This window comes from Pinus tabuliformis, chromosome 5_2, assembly GCF_031772625.1.
Source record: "Pinus tabuliformis cultivar Carrire ecotype Pingquan chromosome 5_2, CPIR1, whole genome shotgun sequence".
Taxonomy (NCBI): domain Eukaryota; kingdom Viridiplantae; phylum Streptophyta; class Pinopsida; order Pinales; family Pinaceae; genus Pinus; species Pinus tabuliformis.
In genome coordinates, this window is record NC_142306.1 from 803,962,641 (window position 1) to 803,978,279 (window position 15,639).

A 15,639-nucleotide genomic window follows, 5' to 3' on the forward strand; every position below is an offset into this window, starting at 1 on the left:
TAAGTTTGATGAAATAAACAAGCATTGGGTATCAGTTGTTTACCAATTTTATATGTTCAAGAATGAGATCATGGAAAGACTACCAGATTCAATGCCTTTCTTTGAATATTAGGCACGTACAGACTGGAGGGAATGTCAATTAGTGTGGTCAAGGATTGTCGGTTACCTATTTATAACATTTATGGGAAGGGTGCACAAGTCCCAACAGTGGATCACATTGTACAAAAATGGCAGTTACACAGCCTGCAGATGTCTCAATATTACACAAGGATCCAGCCTACTCAAAACCATAAACGCCACTATTATTTTACTTCCCACAAGACAATGCAAATATTTTCATGAAGCCATTTTACTTCCCAGAGATGGAAGGCAATGCGATTATTTTCCTTAAGCCAACCAGATTATCATTATAGGTGGTAGTACTATGGATTTATGTTGAAATGTTTGGTAACAAGTGAAACTAGATACTGGGTATCACCAACAATTAGGGAATGGGAACCAATGGCCAAAAGTATTTGCCCATTCTCTTCAACAGTACTGAAGTGATCATAAGGTTTAACCACAAATGTAATTTTGGCTTTCTATTTCCCTAGGACATGAACACTATGAAATCCAATTAGCTGCTTTTGTGGGGCTCGTTTGTGGGTTGCAGGGGACTTGGAATACAAAAACACTACATGCCTCCCATCCATATTATCATGGTTCCACACAAGTATGGAGGATCTGAATTTTAACTTACTGCAAGGGGTGTTCTCCACTCTAACATGATATTTTACTATGTCACCAAGGGCTTCAACATGCTCCATTGTCACATCTAGATAAATATTCTTGATGGTTATGGAAGAGAACTCATATGAGTATGTTGAGTAACTCAGTCCCTGACCGAAGCCAAACACTTTCTTCCCTGTGTAAATTCTGTATGTACGGCCTGGATATCCTGTATGATGATTTGGATGCATGTTCATGTCTATCATTGGTATCTTCACGAAGTCTTGAGGGTACCATGTCACAGGAAATCTCCCACCTAAACAGTACAAACATACACATCTCATCCAAGTACTTCAATTTTTCTGCAATATGTTTTTCCTTTCATCAAAAGAAAGTGACAGTATACAAATCCCAAATTCACAAAAAGATAACAACAAAAATATAGGCCAGTGCCAAAGGGACAAGAGAATTCTGATGCTTTGTTCCATATTACCATTGGTAGTATATTTCATTTTACACCAATTTTTTCTTTACTCGGCTTTGGAACTAAAAAGAAATACACAAAATAAATTGATTAAAAAAATCAACATGCCAACAAGGAGATGTCCAGTCATGAGGTGTCCCTGGATTTCAAGGACATTAGAGATATAGAAAATAGTTATTATTCAAACAATTTTTCTAGATATTTTCTTACAGATTGTTGCAATAACACTAAAAGATCCTAGTATAAACTTCTTTCAATTGTTGCAACAACTCATAATTTTGTTGTAAAAGATGCATTTGACTCTGAATTTAGAATTAATATCGAATTAATCGCTTTAAATGTTTGAGTAGTCCACCTTCTCCATATATTGTATTCAGAAGGAAACCAAACAAATTCTAATATAGTCAATAATTGCTACTTACATGAACTAAACAATTCTTAAAGTCATTAAAAAAATCACTAGCATTGCATATAAACTAAGCAAAAAAATCACTAAAATTCCCTATAAACGAAATATAATCATTTACATTCCATGTAAACTAAGTAAAATAAATCACACTAGAATTTTAAAACAAAATTGGATAAGCACTACTAAATAGCAGAAAACAACATGTCAAGAACGAAAATCCTACATGAAACGACCTACCTTAGAGACATTCCAAGCCGAGTTATAACTGGAGAAATTAAAAGGGGAAATCCACAAGGAGAAAGGTTGATCAAGGACAAGGAGAGAAGGGATGAAATTCTAGCCTTCGAGAGCCTTCCAATTCTAGCATCAATCTCTGGATGGCCAAAAGGCCACAACAGAATCGTTGGTTAACTCCCAAAAGATTTGATGGATTCCGGAATGATGTTTTCCAAAATTAAGGAACAACTCATAATCACTCTGAATGGCATCTTCAGAAACAGTGCAGCCATCGCCAATGTGGAGGTCAAATGGAACCAATAGCTTAGTCTTTTTGTTGGAAGATACGGTCAGGCCTTGGTCCTATTGAAGAAGAGCACCAAGCACAAGAAGAAGCAATCCATGATCAAGCAAATTGAAATACCAATTGTAGGATATTGGGTTAGAATTTTTTGTTACTTTACTCTTCTTTGATGCCAATTGTAGGATATTGGATCATAATTTTTTATTGCAATTGTTAACCATGGCAGGATGTCACTAGCATTTTGGTTCTCTTTTTGCTTAAATTTCAGAAAAAATAAGTTGTCCAATAAGACCATAGGAAAAAATAGTATAATGGCTACTGTAACAAAGCCCATGAGGGCCTAAATCTATGTTTTTAAAGTTTATCGACTCTTCTTGCCAAGAAATTTAGACAATTTAACAGAAGGTTATAGTCTCATCAAATTTTATGGAAAACCTAGATTTCTTGTGGTAAAGGGGATGGCTACTATTTAGAAAATTGGAATATTGTGTGTGAATAGATGGGTTTACAAAAATAATATGTTTCCCCTATTTTTAAGAGAACCCTAATTTCCACTGGCAGGATCCTGTGAGTATGTGTAGCATTGTTTTGTAAAAATAGCATCCCTTAGCACAAAAATAAGCAAACCACTCTAATTAAAACTGCAACAAATGGGGGGGATTGAATTTAAGAACTTAGAGACCCTTCGGAGAGCTACCTTTATGATAGAAATGAAAAACAAATGCTTTCATTGCTACCATGGCCTTCTCTGTTTATGTATGATGATGTCTCTCATAACAAATTTCACTTATCAAACCAAAGATATAACAGAAAATAATAATCAAACCATGTGAATGATGGGGAAAGAAATATCCTTGAAGTATAAAATGCCAATAGTATGTTTTGAAAAAACAATAAATGGATGGGATGATAAAACACCTGGATTGTAGTCACCAAAAATGTTAAAATTGGAAACTAGGGCCAAACTCCCTGTGGGTCATCTTATTTATGGCAACTAATATTTTTCTTGGATCCCTCTCATCAAGAGGTGTAGTATTGATCCGATTCCGATAAGTATTCATGGAGATATGAATTTATTTGTGTTATGGGATAATTCGTCAAGGTCGTCTAGCAACCAAATAACCCCCACATGTACTCAACGTTTTAGTATAAAAGGAGGTGACTCGAGAGTCATTTACACACACACTTCACTCTTGATTTCTCTCCACTTGTTTTGGGTTTTAGTGGAAGAGAAGTCTAAGTGGAGGATGCCCTAAACGCAATCCTAGGAGATGCCCTAGCTCTCAACGCAGTTATGGAGGAGAGACCTTAATGCTATCCTGAAAGGGTCATATAACAGCAAAGGAAGAAGACACCTCGCCGCAGTCAAGGAGGGTTTATCTACCCTGTAAGGAGAAGCCTTCTATAGTCTGGTTAAGGAAGAATCATATGTTGTCCCTAGCCGTGTCAAGGAGGGTTACTAACATCCCTAGACATAGTTAAGGAATACAGGCCAGAGAGGGTTTGAAGGGACGTATGGAGGCCAACTTCAAGTGACCAAGCGCTGGAAGGAGGGTTGAAGTACCATGTTGGAGGGCCGCAATAGTAAGGGATTGTTTTGGGCTAGAAAATGCAGGGATTCCTCCTGAAACATGCCAAGTAAGGGACTATCTTGTTGTGATTATGTCGCAGACCTGTAAGTATTGTTTTTAGGTTCAAACATACCTATACAAGTAGTTGTAGGTGCCTCCTCAAACAGCGAGGTCAGTTAACTTGAAGAGGAGAGGAGGCTACATAATTTGAGGTGTGTTTTGGGCATAATTTTTGGGTTGTTGTAGGTTACAGTGGGAGCCCTAACCAGTGACCAAAACATTTCCCATGAATAGAAGTACATAAGTATGTATTCTTCTCCCTTAGTGACTTGTGTTGGGTTTTGGATCAGTTTGATAGGAGAGGTCTCTTTAGATTTTTTATGAGGAGATTCTATATACTGTCACAAGAAGCTCTTATCAACAGTTTGTATTACAGTGGGCCACATGTTGATGACAGACTGTGGGATCATAGCTTACCTTGCTACTGGGCTAGGCCAGAGGGCATAGCCAGCAACTAAGGTTGTGTTGTAGCATGACAAAAGTAGTGTCCCTCAGCAGGAGGTGGACAATATTCTAGGAGATGCAGCATTACGATTGGATACAACATGGTTGATGCTACAAGTTTAGATACAACCTATGGATGCAGCTACATATCTAGATGCAACAGTTGGATGAAGCATAGTGTTAGAGATAGTAGTGTAGTGAAGCATAATATGCAGCCTGGTGATGGTAGCTTGTGATGAAGAGTGGCCTAATGACAGTGGTGCAACGTGATGATACTTTGCAGTATACATTGAGCACAGTGATGGGTACTGTCATGATTGGTGAATCATGATGAGATGAAGCATAGTGATGATGGGTGCAGCATAGTGAAGTGAAGCATGAGGATGAGGAGCAACACAATGATAGGTGCAGCAAGGCGATGGAGTCACCTTAAAGAGTCAGTTGAAGCAACATGTCTTCAACTGAGTTCATCTACCTCATGTATCATCTTCTTAGAGATGATATATGCTCTTATTTAGATAAGTAAAAGTGTTGACTTCTGTTGTATATGTACTATCTCTCTCTCTCTCTCTTTGTTGAACTATTGAAGAACATATAATAAGAATTGATCAAGGGTTTCCCCACATTGGGGTTTGTCCCTGGCTAGCACCACATCTTGTGTCCTCTTGTATTGTCTTGTATTTTGTGATTTATGTTTATGTTCTATCTGCAATTTACTATTATGCTAATGTGATTGCTAATTTGGAAAACATATTGAGCTAACTGTGAAAATTGAAATAAATTGATATAAGGATAGAACATACCTAAAATCAACATGGTATCAGAGGTGATGTGAAGACAAAGCCCAAGCAAGAGTGAAAGAGCAAGCACTGAAGATGGTTAGGAAAGGACAAAAGGCTCAATGGGTTCCTCATCCCTCTTCAAATTCATAAAGGGTGAAGTCGAAGCAGAGAATATTATTTGACTGGCACCGCGGAAGCATCTGATGGCTTACCTAAAGATCACTTCAATAGGAATTCTGGATCTAAGGGTGGAAGGAAAGGCAGATGCCCTGCTTGCAATAAGTTTGACCATTATGCAAAGGAGTGTCTGAATGGTAGGGACACATCACTTGATGATGATAACAATCATTCAAGGGACATATTCAATGATTGAAGGAATGCAGGTCATCAAGGAAATAGTCGACTCTTCAAAGAAAGCAAGGAAACCCAAGTATAAAGAATCAAATGTTGTTTCTGATAAGATAAAGAAGCGTTATCTTATATCAGACCTCTCCTTCAGACTCTTTGGGAATCTGGCTTATTGATTGTAGTGCTTCAAGGAACTTCATCGGATAGAAGGGTTCTCTCTCTAATTTGGTAGAGATGGAAATAATTGTGGGATTATACTTGGAGTCAATGCCACCTATCCCGGAAAGGGTGTAGGGAATGTTACCCCTCAATTGAATGAGGTTAACTCCATTCATTTTGTTATCACAAAATCACACACTGAAGGCTGCCAATCAGCAAGACTCTGTGTAACTGTTTCAAACCAGGCTTTAGACTAAGGCTTAGACTCCTTAGTCAGAGAGGGCTCTCTCACAGACTATGAATATTGACTAATGACAAGGAAAGATGGCTAACTCTTATAAGACACATGAAGAAAATATGTTGGCTGGACAAATATCAAATTAGTTCCCATTGGGCTTATGGAGTCACTAAAATCTCAGTAAACAATGGCACTATCCTTTCATAGAAATCAGGGCACTTTACATCTAATGTTCAAACATATCCTATATGAAACACAGTTTGCCAAGCATACAGGAAGTTAGAGCATGAAACATGAGTTCTGAGTGATTATGCAATAACAAGACTGTAAAAGAACACTAAAGAGAATAATCATCACACATTTGAACAATAAGATCTATTGTGAATCCTGAGAAGAAATAACAGTTATTTGTATTACTGAGCTCTGCTATACATAAACCAAAATAGTCTTCTTCTTTATCAAAACATCCAACCCTTGTTACATAAGTGATTTAGCTATATATAGAAATATGACTTTAACTACTTGGAGCTTCCTCCTCCAGCATGAGGGGAGCTCGATGACTGCCACTAATGACACCTATCTGCTTTTAACAAACTCATAAATATAATAAGGAACTAACTGTAGTGTTTAAGAGTCCTAAACCAACTACAATTCTAACTCTATCTTCTTCATAAATTTATTCCTCCTTGCAGCTTTGACACCTGGCTTTCTCTTCATTCAGCTGAGATGGCATGAGATGGCATAAGATGGGCAATTAATGTCCCATGCTAGCTTTGAATACCGAAGGCTTTGATCTGTTCTGTATTGGCTGAAAATATCCCTAAATTTTCGGTTCTGGTCCCCCATCACCGAGTATACAGCAGTGGATACTTTAATTCTTTAATAACCCAAGAGAATAGGGTAACACCATGCTCCTGATATGCTGGAGGCTTCCTTGGTAGACAGGTGTGCCAACCAAAACTTTTCGTATGCAGCTCTGCGTTTAAAATCACCACCTACAGCAGTTTCGTAGCGCGCTACGAAACTGCTGTGTAATTTCAAAAACACAGTCTTGTAATATGCATAATAAATTCTACTGTATTTTAAATGGTCTCTGGTCCTCATCTACTTCTCTTATTTGATAAGAGATATATATGATCTGGAAATGAAAGCAATCAGCATCAAGATCTTGTCAGCTCAATACCACTAGGGGCATAATCAGTTATCTGAACTATTTTTGAGGAACCTGAGAGCTGAGATAACTTCAGTATTGGAATGAGTGTTGTGTCTTGAATTTGCTCCAAACAATTTCACCTTGTTGCAATAATGCAAGAGATTGGTCTTCTGCGGTTATCAAGGCCCTAAATTCATGAGACATATCTACACACAAATAGCTATTTATAAAACCTTTTGTAAGATACCCTTTTGATGGATTGCGAAATATAAGCCATGATACCATAATTTGCAACTGCTACCTTCGAGCATACTGATCTCTGAGTCTGATGGTGGAATATTGGATGTTACCCTACTGCAGCATAGTAAAAGTCCTTCAAAGATTCCACAGCTTCCAATTTCAAATCTTCAATGTCTATTCTTAGGCGCTCCAAATTAATGGCCTCTGTCTGCTGTTTATCAGATGACAATAAAAATTTATCTACTCCAAGAATGCTCAATGCTTCATCCTTCTTTGATGCAGATGTGCTCAAAATTGTTACATTCAATCCAAAAGCCTTTCCAAATTTTACTGCTATATGACCAATACCTCCTAGCAATTACTCCAAGAGACTTGCCTGCATGATTCATGTGATGACGAATCATAGGGCTGCAAACAGTAATTCCTGCACAGAGCAAAGGTGCAGCTGAAGCCAGTGGTAGATTGTCTGGTATCTTAAAGCAGTACCTTTGGTGAACAACAATGTGACTAGAATATCTTCCTTTCGTCACTGTGCCATCTACATCGATACCATTAAAGGTGAAAATAGACCCTTTTGCACAATTGACTTCCATTCTTTCATTACAATATTCACACCGCTTACAAGAGTTGACATATGTACCCACTCCAACATGATCGCCAACCTTAAAATGGACTACATTGATGCCGGTATCTTTCACAATTCCAACAATTTCATGCCCTGGCACCAATGGATACTTTGAATCACCATGTTCATTCCGGGTCCATACAACATCGGCGTAACAAACTCCACAATGAGTTATCTTTAATGAAATATCATCAAGGCCTAGGACTCTTCGGTTAAATTGGTAAGGTGACAAAACACCTGATAGATTTCGAGCTTCCCAATGTCACCTGTGTGAAACCAACCATCAACCAAAACCTCATTCGTAATGTCTTCACAGCAGTATCTATCAAACCTTCTCTACCACCATACTTGGAGCTGGATTGTCTTCTGAAAAAGAAATAATGGCCAAGCTAAGCTGTTCTATTCTATAGAAAGGAGACAAGTGGGTGTCGAAGAAGGATGAAGCGGAACAGCGTTTACATCTTCTGCTAATGCTATTTTCTGGAATCGTGGCTTTTAAGTGAGCACCAGAAATTATATGACAATCCTCATTCTCTAAGCCAATAGCTAGAGCATGTAACCAGCACGGTTACAACGTTTGTAGAAGAAAACATCAAACTAATACAGTCCACCTTAACTGAGGAAATTTGTCTATTTCGAGCTCTGCCATTTGCCTCCTTGTCTCTGCGGCAGCAACTTTTGCTCTCTGTCATCGACATTTGGTCATGAAGATCATTTGAAAAATTAGTGCCAAACAAAGATTGTTTGGAGTGTTCAGATCAAGAAACCCTGAATTGACAGTATCTTTCGTAGGAATTGCGCCATCCTTCTTTATCTTCAGATATTGCAGTCTTATACTCGGGCCAGCGGCAAACAATGATTGCATATTCGCATTAAAGTCTCTTTAATGTGTTCATACACCTTCTCGACAAATGGTGTTGTTAAATGCTGTGTTGTGACACCTGTCCAACGGACCTTATCGAGCTTACAGGAATCAAGCAAGCCGTTTGCCCTGAATCCACAGGATTATGTATAAGTGAAACAACTCCTGTCATTAACCCCTCCTTTTACAGGACAGATGTTCCAGTTATCTAGATCTCTCTAAAAATCCGTTGTTGCAATAACAAGATCTGTCACAAGCGGAGAAAGGCCTGAAGGTGGGCATGCAACAAGAAATGCCGCGTTGCATATGACTTCCCTGGTATCTCCAGTGTTGGCCTCCGTCTCCACAGTTAAAACTTTGACTTTGCATACTTCTGTGGCTTCCGCCAAAATCTTCTTTCTAGACTTCTTGACATCGTTTTTGAATTTATTCAATACATCTGCTGGCACCATGAAACCAGGTCTTCGAGCTGCGAGAAAGGGATTTGGAGGGCGCTGAGCATGAATTAGAATGATTCTATGGCCATCAATACGAGCCTGTTTGATGTCCCCTGTCCTTCGATGGATTCCATTAAAGCACTAATTTAAGTTTTGCCTTTGGTTACACGAATCTTTACACCTATTAAATAATTTTGCTACATGCCGTGGATGAGGGGCTTATAATAAAAATTACCTAAACTGGACTGATAATTCATCTCTTCCCGTCCACAGTGGTGATTATTATCTCTGGTAGTTGCATAGAAAATTCTTCTAGTCTCTGAGCTTTTCCAAACAAGACAGAAACTGATGGTAAAATATACTCAACAACGCCCCCAAGGTAACATATCCTCCGCTGACAGCCGAGAAATTGTGTGTCTGTAGTCAATTGCAAAAACCCACACTGTATATGGAAGCACAAATATTTGGAAGATCTAGAGAGCTTGGGAGTATATGTTGATTGTGGATCTCAATATCATTGCGCAGTTCATTACCAATACTCATGCACAATGCCTTCATTTTCAAATACGCTGTTGAAAACAGTTAATGCATCCATTAAAACACCTTCATTTCTATTTGTCACAAACTCACCTATCTCTGCCATGTGTCTTTTCGATCTCTTGCTAGCAGCAGCCTGGAAATAGCTGCACAATGTTAACTGTGCCTCGGGAGATAGTATATCATGAAGAAGAGAGTATATCTTTACAACGGGGGCAAGAACTAAAGCAACCATCACAAAATCAACAAAAACATCAAGAAGAAGAAGCTAAGATCGAGCCCGCCAGCGAAGATGTCTCAGATCAGCAAATCCCCAATTTCGTAGCGCAGCCAGTGCAAAATTATGAATCATGCGCTACGAAATCGCCTAAACATGTTGCGCTGCGAAACTGCTAAAAGGATATATGCGTTGCAGAAACACTTTATCCTTAAGCTAGTCTGAGCAATTTTGGCAACAAAATTTCAGTGATAACACATTTACAAGAATCTCTTTTATGTACCTGATCGCAAGAAGAACCTAGTGGGCAATGGAAGTCAAAGGTTTCAGGGTAGCGTTCATCGATGGAAAGGTATGTGTTTGAAAATAGAATTTTCAAAGATGCTTTTACTCATGGGTTCAGTATTGGCAATTTCTATCAAGTTGCAGGATGATCCATTGGGGACCATGTCAGTTGACACATCTCATCTATAGCACCAAAGGTTTTCTTATTATGGGGCCCCACCTGATGTGAGTCAGATGGTGACTGGGATGCCTGAATTCAAGAAGATCATAAAGGTACATGTCCGAGATGTACTAAAGGAAAATCTTACAAGGATACCATTCCACTCATGTAGCAGGTCCACAAGTTTGGAACAACTCGAGGAATTTGAGATTCATGATCGGGAATCTCATGTATGCAGGTGGAAGAAATCCCTCTATGGCTTGAAGCAAAACACCTCGAGCTTAATATGAGAGGATTGATAGCTATCTGATGAAGCTGACATTCACTAGGAGTGAAGTCGATACAAACCATTGCTTGAAGGTTGTGGATGATAGACCTCTCATATTGGCACCTTCTGAGGATGACCTCTTTCTGACAGGTGCGGACCCTCTCATTTGCAAAAGTAAGAGGGAGTTGGATTCCAAATTTGGAATGGTGAACTGCAAGCCTGTGCTACCTCGATGGAGCTTAACTTTTAGAAGTTATGTGGTAGTAATATCGAACCAGATTTGGGAAATGCCTCTGAGTTTCATAAACGCATTAGCATTGATGTTCTTGGTGAAATTTTGTCCGGATATATGTTTTGCAGTTAGCATGTTTGGCTCATATATGGTTGAGCCTCTCTAGATTGGTGCCAAGAATCTTCTTAGATATCTTCGAGGCACAATCTCTCATGGATTGAGATACACTGTCGAAAATATGAAGTTGCATGATTATTTGAATGCTGACTGGGTAGGCAGTGTGGAGGATCACAAGAGAACTTCTGAGTGTTGGTTCTCTTTGAGTTCTGCTTCGATATTCTGGATGAGCAGGAAGCAGAAGATGGTTTCTTTGAGCACTGCTGATACCGAATACATAGCTACAAGTATGACCTCATGTGAAGGTTCTTGGTTGATGAATATCTTTAGTGAGTTGTTTAACACATGATGATACCACAGTGATCTTCTGTGACAACCAGAGGGGGATTCGACTGTTGAGGAGTCTCGTGTGTTATGATCGCTCCAAGCATATAGACATCAGGTACCACTTTATCTGGGACATGGTACATCGATGAGAAAGAAGGCTCCATCACATTGGGACTGATGTGCAAGTCAGAGACATTCTATCAAAGCCCCAGGGAAAGGTCAAATTTGTGACTTTCCAGAACGACTTGGGTCGTTGAGAGACCCTCTTATGAGGGTCCTAGATGATGCATGCATCGAGCTCTGGGAGATCTAGGGGGCTATGGGTACTTCTTGGAGAAACAAGCGATCATAGGGCGACTCACCCTCCCCTAATGGTGTGTTGTTTGCAGGGTAAATGGTTCATCCTTCCCCTGTGATACCCCGTGGTGACCTATGGACTAGATGAGTTGTTCTCCTGTCGAGGCATCCTACCCATGCAGTCTGGGACTCATGGGAAGTACCTCACATTTGGCCAATGAGTAGGGAAATAGGGTTAGGGACCATAATAGTACTATCGATGGACGCATCGTTGTATCTACCATACTCCCTATGCTAGGATGACCTACATTGATCTCGGATCAATTGGAACTGACTTTGGGTCAGTAAGAATGATATAACTCACTCTCTCTTGGAACTGATCTAGGATCAGTATGAGTGGTTTGAGACACTCTCTTGTGATATTGATCTAGGATCAATGAAACTAACTTCAGTTTAGTAAGAGTTACATAACTCACTCTCTTTTGGAACTGATCTGAGATCAGTAAGAGTGGTATGACACACTCTCTTCATATGGGACTAACTTTGGGTTAGTAGAGAATGGTATGAGACATTCTATATCAATTCTTCTTCTTCATGGTTCAGCAGAGTAGAACAGTGTAGGGCACTGATGGTAGAGATAGTACAGTCTGGTAGACAGATCAGCGAATGGAGTTCTCCCTAGTTGAGAGGGAGTGTTAAAATTGGAAACTAGGGCCAAAATCCATGTGGGTCATCTTATTTATGGTAGTTGGTATTTTTCTTAGATCCCTCTCATCGAGAGGTGTAGGATTGATCTAAATATCATCCCATTCTGATAAGTATTCATGGAGATATGAATTTATTTGTGTTATGGGACAATTCGTCAAGGTCGGCCAGCAACCAAATAACCCCCACATGTGCTCAACGTTTTAGTAGAAAATGAGGTGACTTGAGAGTCATTTACACACACACTTCAATCTTGATTTCTCTCCACTTTTTTTGGGTTTTAGTGGAAGAGAAGTGTAAGAGGCGGATGCCCTAAATGCAATCCTAGGAGATGCCCTATCTCTCAATGCAGTAATGGAGGAGAGACCTTAATGTTGTCCTAAAGGGGTCATATATCAACAGAGGAAGAAGACACCTAGCCACAATCAAGGAGGGTTTATCTACGCTGCAAGGAGAATCCTTCTATAGGTTGTCTAAGGAAGACTCATATGATGTCCCTAGCCGCAATCAAGGAGGGTTTATCTACGCTGCAAGGAGAAGCCTTCTATAGGCTGTCTATGGAAGACTCATATGTTGTCCCTAGCCGCAGTCAAGGAACATGTCGTAGACACAGTTAAGGAAGACAGGACAGTGAGGGTTTGAAAGGATGTTTGGAGGCCAACTTTAGGTGACCGAGTGCTGGAAGGAGGACCGAAGTACCATGTTGGAGGGCTGCAATAGTAAGGGATTGTTCTGGGCTACAAAACACAGGGATTCCTCCTTAAACAGGCTAAGTAAGGGAATGTCTTGTTGTGGTTAGGCCACAGCCCTATAGGTACTATTTTGAGGATCAAACATACCTATACAAGGAGTTGTAGGTGCCTCCTCAAACAGTGAGGTCACTTAACTTGAAGAGGAGATGAGGTCACATAATTTAAGGTGTGTTTTGGGCATGATTGTTGGGTTGTTGTAGGTTACAGTGGGAGCCCTAACCAGTGACCAAAACACTTCCCATGAATAGAAGTACATAAGTATGTATTCTTCTCCCTTAGTGACTTGTGTTGGGTTTGGATCAGTTTGATAGGAGAGGTCTCTTCAGATGTTTTATGAGGAGATTCTATATATTGTCACAAGAAGTTGTTATCAAAAATTTGTATTACAATGGGCCACATGTTGATGATAGACTATGGGGTCATAGCTTACCTTACTATTGGGCTAGGCCATAGGCCATAGCCAGTAGTTAAGGTTGTGTGGTAGCATGACAGAAGTAGTGTCCCTCAGTAGGAGGTGGACAATATTCTAGGAGATGCAGCATTATGGTTGGATACAACATGGTTTATGCTACAAGTTTAGATGCAACCTATGGATGTAGCTACATATCTAGATGCAACAGTTAGATGCAGCATAGTGTTAGAGACAGCAGTGTAGTGCAGTAGAAGGTGCAGCCCAGTGATGGGAGCTCATGATGAAGAGCAGCCTAATGAAAATGGTGCAACGTGATGATACTTTGTAGTATACATTGACCACAGTGACAATTACAGTCATGATTGGTGAAGAATGATGAGATGCAGCATAGTGATGATGGGTGAAGCACAGTGAAGTGCAGCATGATGATGAGGAGTAGCACAATGATAGGTGCAACGAGGCATTGTAGTCACCTTGGAGAATCAGTTGAAGCAGCATGTCTTCAACTAAGTTCAGCTACCTCATGTATCATCTTCTTAGAGATGATCTATTCTCTTATTTAGATAAGTCAAAGTGTTGACTTTTATTGTATATGTACTATCTCTCTCTCTCTCTCTCTCTCTCTCTCTCTCTCTCTTTGTTGAACTATTGAAGAACATATAAGAATAATTGATCAAGAGTTTCCCCACATTGGGGTTTGTCCCTAGCTAGCACCACATCTTGTGTCCTCTTGTCTTGGCTTGTCTTCTGCGATTTATGTTTATGTTTTATCTGCAATTTACTATTATGCTAATGTGATTGCTAATCTAGAAAAGATATTGAGAAAACTGTGAAAATTGAAATAAATTTCTCTAAGCATAGAACATACCTAAAATTAACAAAAACTAATCTCTGCAAGTGCCTAACTAGGGTAGCATGCCAAAATAATGCTAGATATTTGAAGATAATTTACTACGAACAACACATCTACTGGCGTGTCAAAGACGATGAAAAGCACCACATGTCTTTTGGCAGCACGGAAAACTTGATACACTAATTTCTCTTGTTGGCCTGGTAGAGTCAATTTTATTCAGTCTTGTTCCTCCTTTTCTTGGGTTTGGTCTAAGCCAACAACTACAACCACTTCATCCACTTTCTTTGCAATCTCTACAACTTCACCGAACAAATTGTTAGAAATGCATGCTAGGTCCTCACACCCGGAGTAATACAAAGTGTCCCTAACATATCTCTGCAGGCCTTGAAGCGGTGTTATGGTGTGACATGGAAGACCTGGACATTCACAAGCAGTAGGAGAGAGGATAAGTACTTTTCACTACCTATACATATGGTCACATGTGTGTAGATTGCAGAATGAAATAGCTATTTATGAATGATTCACGTGTAGATTGCAGAATGAAACAGGTATTTATGAACGATTTTTTGTCTAGGAAGACTGACCATAGTAGTTTCCTAAGAGAGTAGTTGCATTGTTGGCATTAGGCCCAATGACAACCAATTACTTGGTCTGCATTTTCGACAAGGGCATATGTTTTATGTTGTTCTTGAGAAGCACAATACCATGTCTTGTAGCTTGCAATGCCAATATTTGATGTTCAGTAGCGCACACAACCTGCATTTTAAGTTTTCCCTCCAGTTGATGGTTGAGATCACCATCAAAAAGCCCAAGACACATGCGCACAGAGAACAAATTGCGAAGGGCTTTGTCGATATCTGATTCATTCACTTTTCCTTTTGTTATTGCTAACATTGTGTATTTTCGCAAATAACTTCCACAGTCGACATCCATTCCTGACAAAAAACATGTGGTAATACTACTATCAGAAGCAGAAGCAGTCATCGTCTTATCAATAACCGCATGGTACTCCTAGTATAGAGAAAACAAATCAACTGAAGACAAGACTTTCTAAAATAAAATTGATGGATGATTGCAACTAGAGATAGGTTCTTTACGATTGCATTTTGGTCTTATAAAGGTGCATTGTTTTAAATGTTTATTGGGTGTATTGAAATATAGCCACGACATAGACCCAAGTGTGATATGCAGCATGAGGTTTGGAAGCTCGAAGATGCGTATCTTGAGTTGACAGAAAAAGCTTATTAAATCAGTGTGGCCCATGGGGTTGTATATATGCAAGCTTTAGCTTCACAACCTCAAAGTGTATATCAAACCTGAGTTAAAATGGGTCTATCCTGATGTATATGCACTTACCTATTTTCTGTAATTTTATGTATATTGTTGGAGGTTGTGAAGCTCAAGGGTGCATACCTTGAGTTACACAAACAGCTCTTT

General features: G+C 39.4%; 1 pseudogene; it reads right to left on the bottom strand.

The window, feature by feature from the left end:
- Positions 1–422: 422 nt before the first annotated feature.
- Positions 423–15,186, bottom strand: LOC149161755 (putative beta-D-xylosidase 7; annotated as a pseudogene).
- Positions 15,187–15,639: the final 453 nt, after the last annotated feature.